We start from the raw sequence: 12901 nt of genomic DNA on the forward strand, positions 1-12901 counted from the left end.
GACACCTTTCACTTGCCTGCAAGAAATTTCACCCTAATTTAAAATTCACCTGTGGACAGGAATATTTCTTAGTCATAACAAACTATCTTAATATGCGTGTTCAGAACACTGAGCAAAAATAAACCAAATTGCTGCAAGTTCAATTCCAAATTTGAAAGATTCGGTCGAGGCAAATACAATACTAAAATAATGAGCCACAGTGTCTCCCGCCGGCTGCCTGTGGCTGGTTGGGATAGCCTCCAGCACCCCCTGTGACCCTTGTGTGCATAAAGTGATACGGTAAGCTACCACGCATGCTTTTTTTAAATTAGGTGAGTAGTTTTTGTTCAAAAAATACATGACTTTTCCCCCTACCTGATCCAAGTTGTTTTGCTTCTTCCGATTTACTGCATAGACAAACTTGCAGATTTGGTGAAGACTAAGAAACTGAATTCCCTCTTTGGGGGCTCCTGGGCTGCGAAGTCAGGTGTCAGCGGGAAAGGCTGGTCTTTGGTGTTTTCATCAACACTTGTCAACAGCTGTGAACAGTTTAAGTGGAAGGATCAGGCATCAGGTAGGAAAAAAAACTTAGAATACAAAACAGTGGAAATGAAATGCAAACAGCTTTGAATTGAATTGAATACTTTTATAGTCATTATAACAAGAATAATGAGATTTAAAGCTTTCACCACGTAGGGTACAAATAACAACAAAGAGTGCATCGCAATATTATCTTCCTTAGAATATAGAGATTTGGAATATAAAGATTAATAACACAGTAAATATTCCTTATAATTGCTTAAATATTTAACATTTGTTCACCTGCAAAATTCAAAGGCAAAAAACCTTTGGTGGCCATGTTCGTAATTATGAGAAAATAGAAAAATAATGATCAGAACCCACCTACCCAAGGTTCTCCAAATCTATTAAATTTACAATAAAAATAAATATTTTACTGAGCTTTAGTTCTGAAAGGAAAAAAGAAAGCTGAACTTTTTGAAGAGGCACTTGATGCCTGATTTGATATGTATCAAAGCATCTCAGGTTAGCTGGGCTTGAAAGGGATTCTGATTCTATCTTTATTTCCTTCTGACTGACTAAATTGCCCCTAGGTATGAATGTGAGCCATTGGACACTAGACTTCAGCCTGTTATTGTGCTTTGGCACACATTGTTTTGCAAGGTTGTGGTGGAAAATTATTTTTTTGTTCGACCACAGCAAAGTAGAAATTTAAATTTTGCAATTAAATAATCAAATTAATTATCCCTGAAATTTAAAATGAAAAGTGGGGCTCCAAAGATCGATGCGTATCCATATCTTAGAATTTAAACAGGCATTCTGATCATTATGACGAACCAACAATGTTAATTCTGCATCTAATTCATATCAGGCCCAAGACAATAAAATCCAGCTATAAATATGAATGCCTAGAATATGCCTACCGAGTTTAATTCTGATCTGTCCACGAAGAAATAACAATTTTAGTGAGAGTCCTCTCAAAGAACAAAGTAAGCGAGAACTTGAGACCTCCCTCTGAGCAGTCTAAAAAGAGAAATCCAAAAAGGGTCAGAATTCCAATGCGTCTCTTATATTAACGCCGACTGCCGATAGTAGAATAAGGCACACCGAGAAAGGACAAGTGCGTGAGCCATTGAAATAAGAAAGCCAGAAACATAATGTTAGTTGAGTCTTCACTCCAGCTTTCTTCCATTGAAAAAGATCAACAGAATAGACCCAGTGCAGCAACAGAGGAGGAGTGACAGCAGGGGGAGGAGAGCATACTGATTCGGCTCCTGATGTGTGCTCCTTCAGCACTACAGGTGGTTACTTTGTATGAAAACACTTATGTGGATCTCGGTAACCCTGCCTCGGCCACCTGCCCGTCACTTAGAGGTGTCGCCGAAAGTATCCCCAAACTAGAATTCACATTGGAATTTTGAACAAAATAAAAACAGTCATTGAGCTGTGCATTTGTGTTAGGTTTGATCAATTATGCAATTTAGTCAATCGTTTGTTTCTTTGTCAAAAAATAATGAGTGCCTAACTCTACATTTTATCATCTTGTCATGGTCATATTAACTAATGCGACCAATTTATTTGATTAAAAACCAGCCAACGGAAATGTCGGTAAAACTGTAAAGGCTAAAATAATCATGACCAATTCACTTACTGTGAAATCTGGGTTTAGTTAAATGATAGGATAAAATGCAGTGAAGTACACATAAGAGACAATGACACATTCTAATGTACAAATGCCAATTGGCCAATTTACCTCGCTTATGGCTTATCAGATAGTGAGTGCATGCTTCAAATCTCTGTGTGGTCCAGATAAATAGTTTTATGTAAATTAGACAGCCTAAAAGAGAAATACAAGTTTTCACTGAGTGGTATGCAGTAAAAAGACAAATTGCTATATATTTTATGCTACAATTTAAAGGGTGGAAGGTTTTACCAACAACATTTGATGGAACAGCAGAACACATGGTCTATTGCCAAGCATAATGCTCAATTGGCTTCTACAAGCCATTAGAGAACACTACAAAGACAGGCGGTGATTTTATCGCCGACATATATGAGATATTTCCATGTTAGATTTCCTTCCCTTTGGGCTGTGTGTATCGAGACTTAGCACTCTATTTTCAGGAACAGGTCAATAACAATGAGTGTATATGCTCATGCCAAAATAATGGCAATCAGTTTGGGGCCTCATTTGCACACAGCTGTTTCGGTCTGCGATGATAGATCAGCTCCAAACAAGAGCAAATTTCACTTTGCAATAAAATCGAACATACAGACATAATGGATAATAGCCTCTACAACTCGCCTTTACACGCTTGATGCATCTCAAACTCCCCTGCGTCTGTCTCTCTGTCGAATGCGCAAGTGCAATTTGCTTTGAATTTAATGATTAAAATTGATGAAGTTTGAATCTTCTGCTGGAGCGGAGAGACTGAACTTATCAAAAGTGGTGAAAAGCACTTTTTGTTCAGTGGTAAGTATCGTCGTAACTTTACAGTAACATTACATCAACCTTATCGTTTCTGATTCTTGTACACAAATGCTGCAATGTATTTTAGCAGTGACGAGACAGACTAAGAAGCAAAAATTAATGTGATTTTGCGGTTATGACCATCTGGAAGACCCCAATTTTCAACCATCCTAACGGGCTCAAATTTAAGTCCCAAAGCATTACGATTTTTTTGTCGTTGTAATCTGTCCCAGCATTTTTTTCCATGTCCCAATGCGCCCATCTTTTTTCTAAGTCTCAATGCAGACTGTCCTGAAGGAATCATCTATTTATGAACCATTAGTTGAGTAAAATACTACCAGAATAAATAAATCATATTTCTGATGAAAGCATTAAGAATGACTTTAGAAGGGCAAGATCCACGACCCTAATTTTCAAAAGTCCCACTGTGCCCAAATCTATTCTATGTCCCAACGCACCCAACTTTTTCCAAGTCCTGAAGGAATCAACTATTTCTGGGTCACTAGTTTAGTAAAATACTCAGAGAATAAAGGAAGTGCATATGTCTGGCGACACCATGAAGAATAGCTTCAGGAGGGGACAATTTAAAGAGGACAATTTGTCCATTTTTTTGAACAAATCACTTGCCCACGCACAAAGTGTTTAGTGACACAAACAAGTGAATCATCCATCTTTTCATTACTGCAAATGTGTGAACTGATGCCTCGTTGATAAAAAAGAAAGACAGAAAGATAAAAGAAAAACCATAGCTCCATGTATCATTATTATATTATACTATTAAAATTATATTATTACACTATAACATCCTTTATAAACCCCAATACATGTTTCCATATTAAAATTCTACTCTGTACTGGTAGGTCTTCTCTTCCTGTATTATTGTTATTGTCAAAATAATAATGGAAGTTTCATTAATTCCAAAATTCCTAATGTTCTATTAGTATTTTTTTTTAGAAAATGTCAGAAAAGTTCAAACGAAAAATTGGTTGGTTAAAGTTGAATAGCAATGCAAATGAATTTCTTGTTTAGTATTGTTGACATTTTTTTCTATAGTTTATATAGGCGGCCCGGTGATGCGAGTGGTTAGCGTGTCGGCCTCACTGCTCTGCGGTCCTGGGTTCAAGTCCAGGTTGGTCAACCTGTGTGGAGTTTGCATGTTCTCCCCGGGCCTGCGTGGGTTTCCTCCGGGTACTCCGGTTTCCTCCCACATTCCAAAAACATGCATGGTAAGCTGATTGGACACTCTAAATTGCCCCTAGGTATGGGTGTGAGCATGAATGGTTGCCCGTCTCCTTGTGCCCAGCGATTGGCTGGCCTGGAGTCAGCTGGGATAGGCTCCAGCACCCCCCACGACTCTAATGAGAAAAATGAGGTGGGTTTCTTGGCATAATATTTCTTTAGAAGGGGGTACATAACCTGGAAAAAAACCCTTTTAGACCTACTAAGATAAATAAGCCGTATAGCCACTAGTCAAATGAGGAATGAGTCAAATTAGTATAGTGCCATAAGCAACAAATGGTTAGATTTAAGTGTTGAACATTCTTGCTAAATATCTTTAACTTGTCCAACAAAGTAAAACAGAATCAGAGAATCGTCTGTTTGAATTTACATAAATCTAAATCCCGTAGTTCCTTCTGTTGATGGCTTTCTGCCTTTCATTTGACAACAAATAGAATACTCAAACAACCACCATTAGAGAGGAAGGTATTTGACTAAATTGACATGCCACTGGCAATTTGATGAAAATACATTTCTTTCATTTGCTTCTGTTTGGTGGACTTTGAAATAGATCACAGAGTGAGATGTCACTCCGACAACAAACCATAGACGTACGTTATGTTGATCTTCTTTCATTCAATGTTGGAAATTTCTGCCGTTTTGATGTAGTATTTGATGATCCAGCCTTAGAAAAGAGTCCCCCTAGAAAAATAAAAGATGAAAAATTTACAATAGCCCTCCTTACATGTTTGTGAAATGGAAATCAAATATAATGCTAGTGAATATTCCTATTTCATTCTTGGGTTGTTGTGTTGAAAAAAGACGCTCTATACATAATTAAAAGTCACTCCAAATAAGCCATGAGTGACACATTGCAGACGTAATTCATAATATTTTCTTTGGGAAGAAATCACAAGTAAAATAATAATGTACAAGTGACGCAGTTGTTCATATAAACAGTGTATGATTGTTGTGTGCTTTACTTCTATTTCCTTTTTCTGTTAAGGCTCAATTAAGGCTCTCGTCCATTTCATTAAAACAGAAAAACAACAATAATTCAATACATTCTACAGATAATATAATATTGCATGAATGAGTTCCATTTAAGCCATCCACTGAACAATAATTGTTTGAACTGGTTGACACTCGCAAGACATTAAGTGACCCTTACAATGTGTTCTCTACCTCATTACTAGTTTTTTGTTGTTGTTGTCATTATTCCATTCCTGCCCACTGGTTGCATCCATTCTCAAGCGCTAAATGACTTTGAAAAACCACCCACCTTGTTGTTCAAGCAATCAATGAAGTAAATTAAATCAGATGTCAGAGTTTTTACCAAGCAAGTATAGAAAGTAATGTTATCTCCTGAAACTTTTGTTTTTGTACTCAATGAAAGCGCTGTTTGTTTTTGCTGTTGTGCTGTTGTCTGTTTTTCATTTCAAAAAGCCTTACAATACATGGTGTTTTTTTTCTTTAATGGCCTTACTATAATTGTGGGTTCAAATCCAGGTCAAGTCTACCTGTGTAGAGTTTGATGCCTGGGCTGTGTGGATCGCGTGGGGTGCTGGAGCCTATCCCGGCTGACTCCGGGCCAGAGGCAGGGGACACACTGATGGTGGCCAAACATACATGTGGTCAAACTTCGATGAGGTACCCAACTTCTTAAAACACCACCTTTTACTATGCTGTACTAGTCATACTATCTAATAATTGTATTTGACAATCAATCTCAACATACAAAGAGACCACTGCACCAAAATGAAATGATTGATTAAAGTCCAGGCATGGTCCAGCACATTATTGATCAAACCCATAGCCGGAAAATGGAACATTAAAGGATTTTTGTTGTAGTCCTACTTGTCCTTGGTAATTTTTTATTGACAAAACCTGGGCTTAAACCATGCTCATCTGCAGAAAGTTTTGCCTCATTCAAAATCATACAATTTGCAGGCATTAGTGGGAAGGCAAAAATTGTGAAATTGAACCATCAATCAAGTAACTCCCGGCGCTTGACTGGGTCATGTTCAATCCAAAACCAAAAGCACCATCTTTTTCCAAACACTGCATCCAAATAAGTGCATTCGTTAGATCTTCCCTAGCTGTGTTTGGAAAATGTTTCTGGACACTGATTAGCCTTAATTAAAATTGATCCAAATTAATTTAGTCGAAAAAGGGCCAGCATAAAAGAGTTGAGGTGACGTCCTGTGACAAGGTTTTACAAAGATAAACAGAAGCTCACTTAATGGTCTCTGTTCAAATTTCTCCGGGGTGTTGCCTCTAAGTACAGTGTGCAGACGTGTGTGTAATTATTTAATAGACTGGAGGAATGACCTTTTAAAATTCGGTATGGCAAAAAACACCTGGGGTAATTTGGATGTGTGACCCATATGGTGAGGCTTTTTAGCTAAAATTGACTACATTTTATGTAAACTCAAGGCACCACACATGAGGGAAGAATAAAATGACTCGTAGGAAGGCTTTTTTTTCTTTAAACAAAAGGCCATGCATATTAAGCCTTTTATTCGTTCAAAAAATTCATCCATTCATTTTCTCAGCCACTTATCCTTACAAGGGTCATGGGGGTGCTGTAGCCTATCCCAGCTGACTTCGGGCAGAGGCAACTGTTCGCACTCACACTCATAGCTAGGGGCACTTTAGAGTGTTCAATCAGACTGCCATTCCTGTTTTTGGCATGTGGGAGGAAACCGGAGTACTCGGAGAAAACCTACACAGTGACAACCGACCTGGGATTGAACCCTCGACCCTAGGACTGAGGCCTGAAGCGCTAAAAAATGTGTGACTGAAAATAGGTGATTTCTAATTTTTAATTAAAGAAGCTTTGTAAAGTATCAATAAAATGAAATTAATCTTGTTAATTAGGGTTTAGATTTTTATGTTTGAAAATCTACGTAAGCTTTTTGGCCGTAGCAAATAAAGCATCTTCTGAATACAAATTTGATGGGAAAGAAATATGCACATTTCCTATTTTTGAATAAATCAGCAACCTCTAAAAACAGGGTGAGCAGGGACAATGTGGAGTCTCCAGGTTCTCTGTATTTAATGGTGAAGAATTGGCTACTTTGTTCCAATTGACAGATGGCCTATTGACTGTTGTTTCACTAAACCTCAGCCTGTGATAGTTTTACTATAGGACCACCAATTTCAAGCAATCTTCTTTCAGTCTGCTTGGGACTGACGTGTTCTGACCGAGAGAATGCGCTGCAGCAATCATCTCCCACTGTGCGGCACAAAATTACATACTGCCACAGCAACTACAACTTTTACTGTAGGGAATGTCGCCTACGGCCCAATGACAATGATGTGGCTTGGTGGCTATTCTTTATTGAAAGGCAAGACATAATTATCTGTGCAGCCTCTCGGAATAACAATGTCGCTTAGAAGGGATTCACATGGAACGCAAGATGCAATCGGCGCTTCTAACCTGACGACTTTTTCCAAATACAGTACAATGGACATGGTGCAGTTGTTTGGCCTTCTAGTTTAAACATCAAGATGTCAAAAAACTAATCGGATGTGTCGAGTCTTTAAGGAAGACATTGTCACAGTTACTCCTACTCCTTGTTAAGAGAATGTCACAGTGACTCAGATTGTCAGAATAGCTAACTATATTTTGAGTTATGTTTACTCTGGGTAGTGTCAAATGAGTTGTGTGATCAACTGTGTGCACTGCTGCAATTTGCTCAGCATCCTATCCGCAATCACATTTGTTCGTTCGTCAAAACAGCACCTTCAATGGCTGCCAATGAGTTACGAATACGGAATCTGCAAATGCCCCCAAACCAATTGGAAGTAACCTGGAAATCCCCAAAAATCAGCAGGAACTAACACAAGAACAAAAAGCATCCCAGAAAGTCCCTCAAAATCAATAGGAAACAATACAAAATTTACTGCAAGTGATCCAAAATTGAGGAGAAAAAAAAGAAATTAACAAGTCACAGAAAATAGTCTTGGAATTGAATTGATTTTTTTGTGGCTTGCCCTCATATAATCAAAATCTAAGTCAATGGCTGTTTTTAATACAATACTCAGTTCAAGCTCAGAAAATAGGTTCAGGTCTACCAACAGATTGATGTCTCTTGGATCTCTTTGATAGGGTGCAGGTGCTGCGCTTGCTAAACTTATACCTCTTTAACTTGTATCTGGGGCACTGTGACTCTGTGCTGCTGTGTTATCTTATCGTAAGGGTAGCAGTCAGCACGCTGCAGAAGTCACCTTGGTGCTATAAAAGATTCAAACACTACTCTGGAGAGGTCTATCTTAACTTAGAAACATTTGCTACTACAGACTGCGGGGTTCCTTTTGGTGCAATAGAAGGTAGGGAACAAAGAAAGCGAAGAAAGAAAGAGAGGAGCTTTTGTCATTTTCATTCATTTGTTTTTAACATAAAAATGATAGGGAGCTCACCAACTGCTCGACTTCCAAGTGGCTGTACATTTATCCAGTATGTATATATCCATTTTTAGTCCACTGTGTTATTCAGTTTCAGGCTTCAGAAGAGTTCTAGCAGGCCTGTGGGGAATAGGGAATATACGTTTCAAAAGTTAACGTAATGAACAAACTATGCGAGTCTAAATAACTATTTTAGCTTTTTACTCTATAAAGAGCACTTTGCACGTGTAAGTAGACAGAAAATACGATACCCTTTACTTTTAAAACACATCTTTTGTCTTTATTACTGCTAAACTCATAGAGGAAAAGCTATTGAGTTCACCAACATGTTTATTGATTACACTTGTGGACGTTGAGTCCCTTTTCATTTCGAGAATTATAGAAAACTATTAATACTGTGCTTGGTAATGGCAGAGAGAGACGGGGATGAATATCATCCAATTTGTTTGCTCCACTCGTACCGGCTCTGATAACCTCTTGCCAAAGACACTTCTCACATCCTGGTCAATCTTACGATCGATTGCGTAGACAGTGATACATGTTTCTGGAGCTAATGGGAATAATTAAGGAAAAGCAAAAGGGTTAGCAGGGTGATTTATGTTCGAAGGTGAGGTTGTGCTCGCATAACTCCCCATTACTCTGCAGGAGAAAGGTGCAAAGTACAGTAAACTCTACAGATTGACTTCCACTTAGTAGCTGGATGAAACGATATACTAATAACCACATATGCCAGAGGGACACTGTCCCCTAGGTAACCGCACAAGGTGAAAGTCACACTACGCTTTCATAAAATCACTATAACACAGAGTCATTACAGAACAGTAGCTGACCTTTTGGGCTGGTATTGTAAGTGCGCATTCTCTTTCAGTGTTTGGAGACTTATAAAAGTACACCACTGGTTAAATTTTGAAGACACTTTCTCATTCAACTGAATGGTCAAGTCTCAAAACGTATGACTACAGCATGTATAATAGAACAAATTAAAATTGTAAAATAAGAGCAGCCTGTACCTCACTCAGGTTTATCTATTAAATTTAAGAGATCAAATTTAAGATGTGCGGTTTTATAGGTATGATGAGGTGTTTTTTTTTATTTGGTTTGTTTGCATGTTCTCCCCCGGGCCTGCGTGGGTTTCCTCCAGGTACTCTGTTTCCTCCCACATCCCCCCAAAAACTTGCATGGTAGGCTGATTGGACACTCTAAATTGCCCCTAAGTATGGGTGGGTCGCCGGACGTTTGGTCGCCGGACGTTTGGTCGCCCGGACGTTTGGTCGCCGGACGTTTGGTCGCCGGACGTTTGACAACATGACAGAGAGTTTACTGTTGAAACCAGCTCTCAAAATTATATTCACGAGAGAGAGAGTTTAATATCTAAATATCTACTGTTGAAACCAGCTCTCAAAATTATATTCACCCGGGCGACCAACCGTCCGGCGACCAAATGTCCGGTCACGGTATGGGTGGGAGTGTGCACGGTAGTCTGTCTCCTTGTGCCCTGAGGATAAAGTGGTTCAGAAAATGAATGAATGAATGAATATACATAGCTGAACTAAAAAAAGTACAGAAAATCCTTCAGCAAATGCATGTCAACAATTTTTCATTAGAGAGGCATTCGAGGCCTCTTTTTGTCATCTTTTTAGTAATTTCTCTAGTGCTCTTAAAGTAATAGCTCATACAAAACAACTGCAAGTACTTTAAACGCTAGTAATCATGGCAGACTTGTGATTCACAATATGTATGGATTAAAGATCCTTTTACAATTTTTGTTCACCTTCTCATAGAATGATTATTTTAATTGCAATCATGTTAGATTTTATCATTTGAAAGAAACTAGGGGAAAGAAACTGATCATTATACAATCACGTTGCTACAAAGTGTTGTCTTCAGAAGTTGGAAATGGCAAATGTATCTTTTCTAGACTTTTTGGGGTTTCCACTGAAAAATAAACATTAAAAAAATGAAAGCCCTGGATTGAAAACCGTATCCGAGTTTGTGGCATATTGTGCTAATCAGCCAGCCAACATGCCACCTCTACAAATATCTTTTATCTAATAGCATTTGTGTTTTCTACGTACCAGCCTAGTGGTTTTCAAAAATTTGTCCTCATCCCCAAACTCAATCTGAGAGCACCATAATTGTTCCTGTAGATTTCTATTTTCTTTCTCTGGGGTGTATTTTTATGTTATCATTAACCTGAAAATGGCTTTTTTGGCCTCTGTCTCATTTTGCCTCACAACACCAATTGACACACACAAGAGTTTAATCACTCGCACTACATGCTGGTGAGGGTGGCTCACAAAAATATGATAGGCCTAATAAAGATCAAAACTGTATTTCCTTGCACATTTATTGCAGAGGGTACTGTTTAGTTTAAAACATGTTTTGAGAATACTAATCTCAAAGTAGATGCATCATAGGGTGGATTGGTAAAAGATATCAACCACAATCTAAACTGTGACAGGTTTTAACCAGATTCACATTCCAAGTGTGTCCTAATGGCATATTTGGCATAAGACACATGTTTCAAAGTGGCGGCCCGGGGGCCAAATCTGGCCCGTCGCATCATTTTGTGTGGCCCGGGGAAGTCAATCATGAGTGCCGACTTTCTGTTTTAGGATCAAATTAAAATGAAGAGTATAGATGTATATTAAATTTCCTGATTTTCCCCCTTTTAAATCAATAATTGTAATTTTTTAATCATTTTTTTTCTGTGTTTTTAGTTCAAAAATCATTTTTTTAAATCTAAAAATATATTTAAAAAAGCTAAAATAAACATTGTTTTAGATCTATAAAAACTTAATAACAGGGCTTTTAATCCAGTTCTTTTAATCCATTTATTTAAAAAATCTAAATAATATTTCTAAAATGGTCCGGCCCACATGAAATCGAGTTGACGTTAACGCGCCCTGCGAAACAACCCGAGTCTGACACCCCTGGCATAGGAGATACTGAGGTCCTGATGACTACTTGCTTTTCTCAGTATTTATTTATCCTTTTATTTTTTAAGTGTATGAGACAGATAAGAATGTTTAAAAGAGAGGAAAAAAAGCATTGGAGCATTGAAAACGTTATCTGCTGGTATAAGCCGCTTATTATCTAGCTGCTTTTTGTGCTGTCACTATCAACTCTCTGTCACTTAAAGAAAGTTTAATAACATAGAAAAATGAGTGGAGTATACACAGTGACTGCTAAGAGTGAATGAATAATTTGTGTGAGGATAGTCAATCATTCATTCATGGCCACACAGAATGACAGACAATCGTTCGCACTCAATCATACCGCCACCGAGCGGGAATCGATCCCACGCCTGTCCACACCGAAGTCAGACGAGTGAACCGCTACATCACCAGGTGGCCCAATAGTGAACTAATGAACTGTATTTGAGCACAGTTTTAGCATTGCCATGCAAAGTGCATTTCTGTTATTTTCATCATGCAGACAGGGAAATATGTATTTCTCTTGAGGTATAGATCCTAGATTAAAAAAGAAAGTATATATATGACAAATTCTAATAGTAATACATATCAAACAGAAGCTGTAGCTTTTCAGTATAAATTGTAAATAATGCATAACATGCAATTACTGTCCTACTAATAATGTTCAATGAATTATTCATCTATTGTGATTGCAAAAGAATCCGTAGTCCCAACCCAGCCTTGAATAGGAAATTTTAAGATTTATGTTTCACCTAGTGTATGATACATTATGTATACAGCAGTAAATAAGTTCCCAAAGGTAGATTTGAGACAAAACCCACACCCCCCACTCACTTTCTGATCAAATGCTCTTTCTAGGTGATATTGACTCGTGTCCAAAACTGATTGTCCTTGCTATTGATTCTTAGCTATTAAGACATTTTCATTCAATCAATGGTATGTGTCAGAGCAGGATCTCCAGTAGGACTCATGAAAATATCCCAGGAGCCCATTTAGCTATGGATCCATCTTTCTTCTTTGTCAGGTCTGCAGCTGCTGCAGATTTGCATTTCTATCTTGTACGGACGGACAAGGAAACCTTAAAGACCCAAGCCCGAGTTTCCTAGTCTAACATAAAATACGACATCAAATCTGCTTTGGAAGGCTCAGAACAACAAACATTGGCATTTTTTTAATGAATATCTGGCCCTTGTTTCACATTGTACTAATCAGACAATCAATCAATTCACAAATTACATCTTCCATTACGTTTCTTACATTATAATTCAACTTTCAGTTGACATGACCAGAATTTAATGATGAGAGATGGACTAAGGATTTTGGGTACGCGGACGTTTCGTCAAAAGACGTTTGGTCCCCGGACGTTTGG

At 38.1% G+C, this 12901-nt stretch overlaps 1 long non-coding RNA gene across 4 annotated transcripts in view; it reads right to left on the bottom strand.

Annotated features, from left to right (window-relative positions):
- The window catches only part of LOC144072851 (uncharacterized), a 56043-nt gene that overhangs the window by 24421 nt on the left and 18721 nt on the right, over positions 1-12901 (bottom strand). For 3 of the 4 annotated variants that reach the window (XR_013299958.1, XR_013299957.1, XR_013299955.1), the window contains exons 4-6: positions 8612-8716; positions 4802-4888; positions 355-518 (exon numbers count right to left, since the gene is read on the bottom strand). This is a non-coding gene — a long non-coding RNA (uncharacterized LOC144072851). Of the gene's footprint in view, positions 1-354; positions 519-2251; positions 2336-4801; positions 4889-8611; positions 8717-12901 lie in introns of all 4 variants that reach the window. The other variant, XR_013299956.1, reaches the window with a different exon arrangement.

Source organism: Stigmatopora argus, chromosome 4, assembly GCF_051989625.1.
Source record: "Stigmatopora argus isolate UIUO_Sarg chromosome 4, RoL_Sarg_1.0, whole genome shotgun sequence".
In the NCBI taxonomy this organism is placed as follows: Eukaryota; Metazoa; Chordata; class Actinopteri; order Syngnathiformes; family Syngnathidae; genus Stigmatopora; species Stigmatopora argus.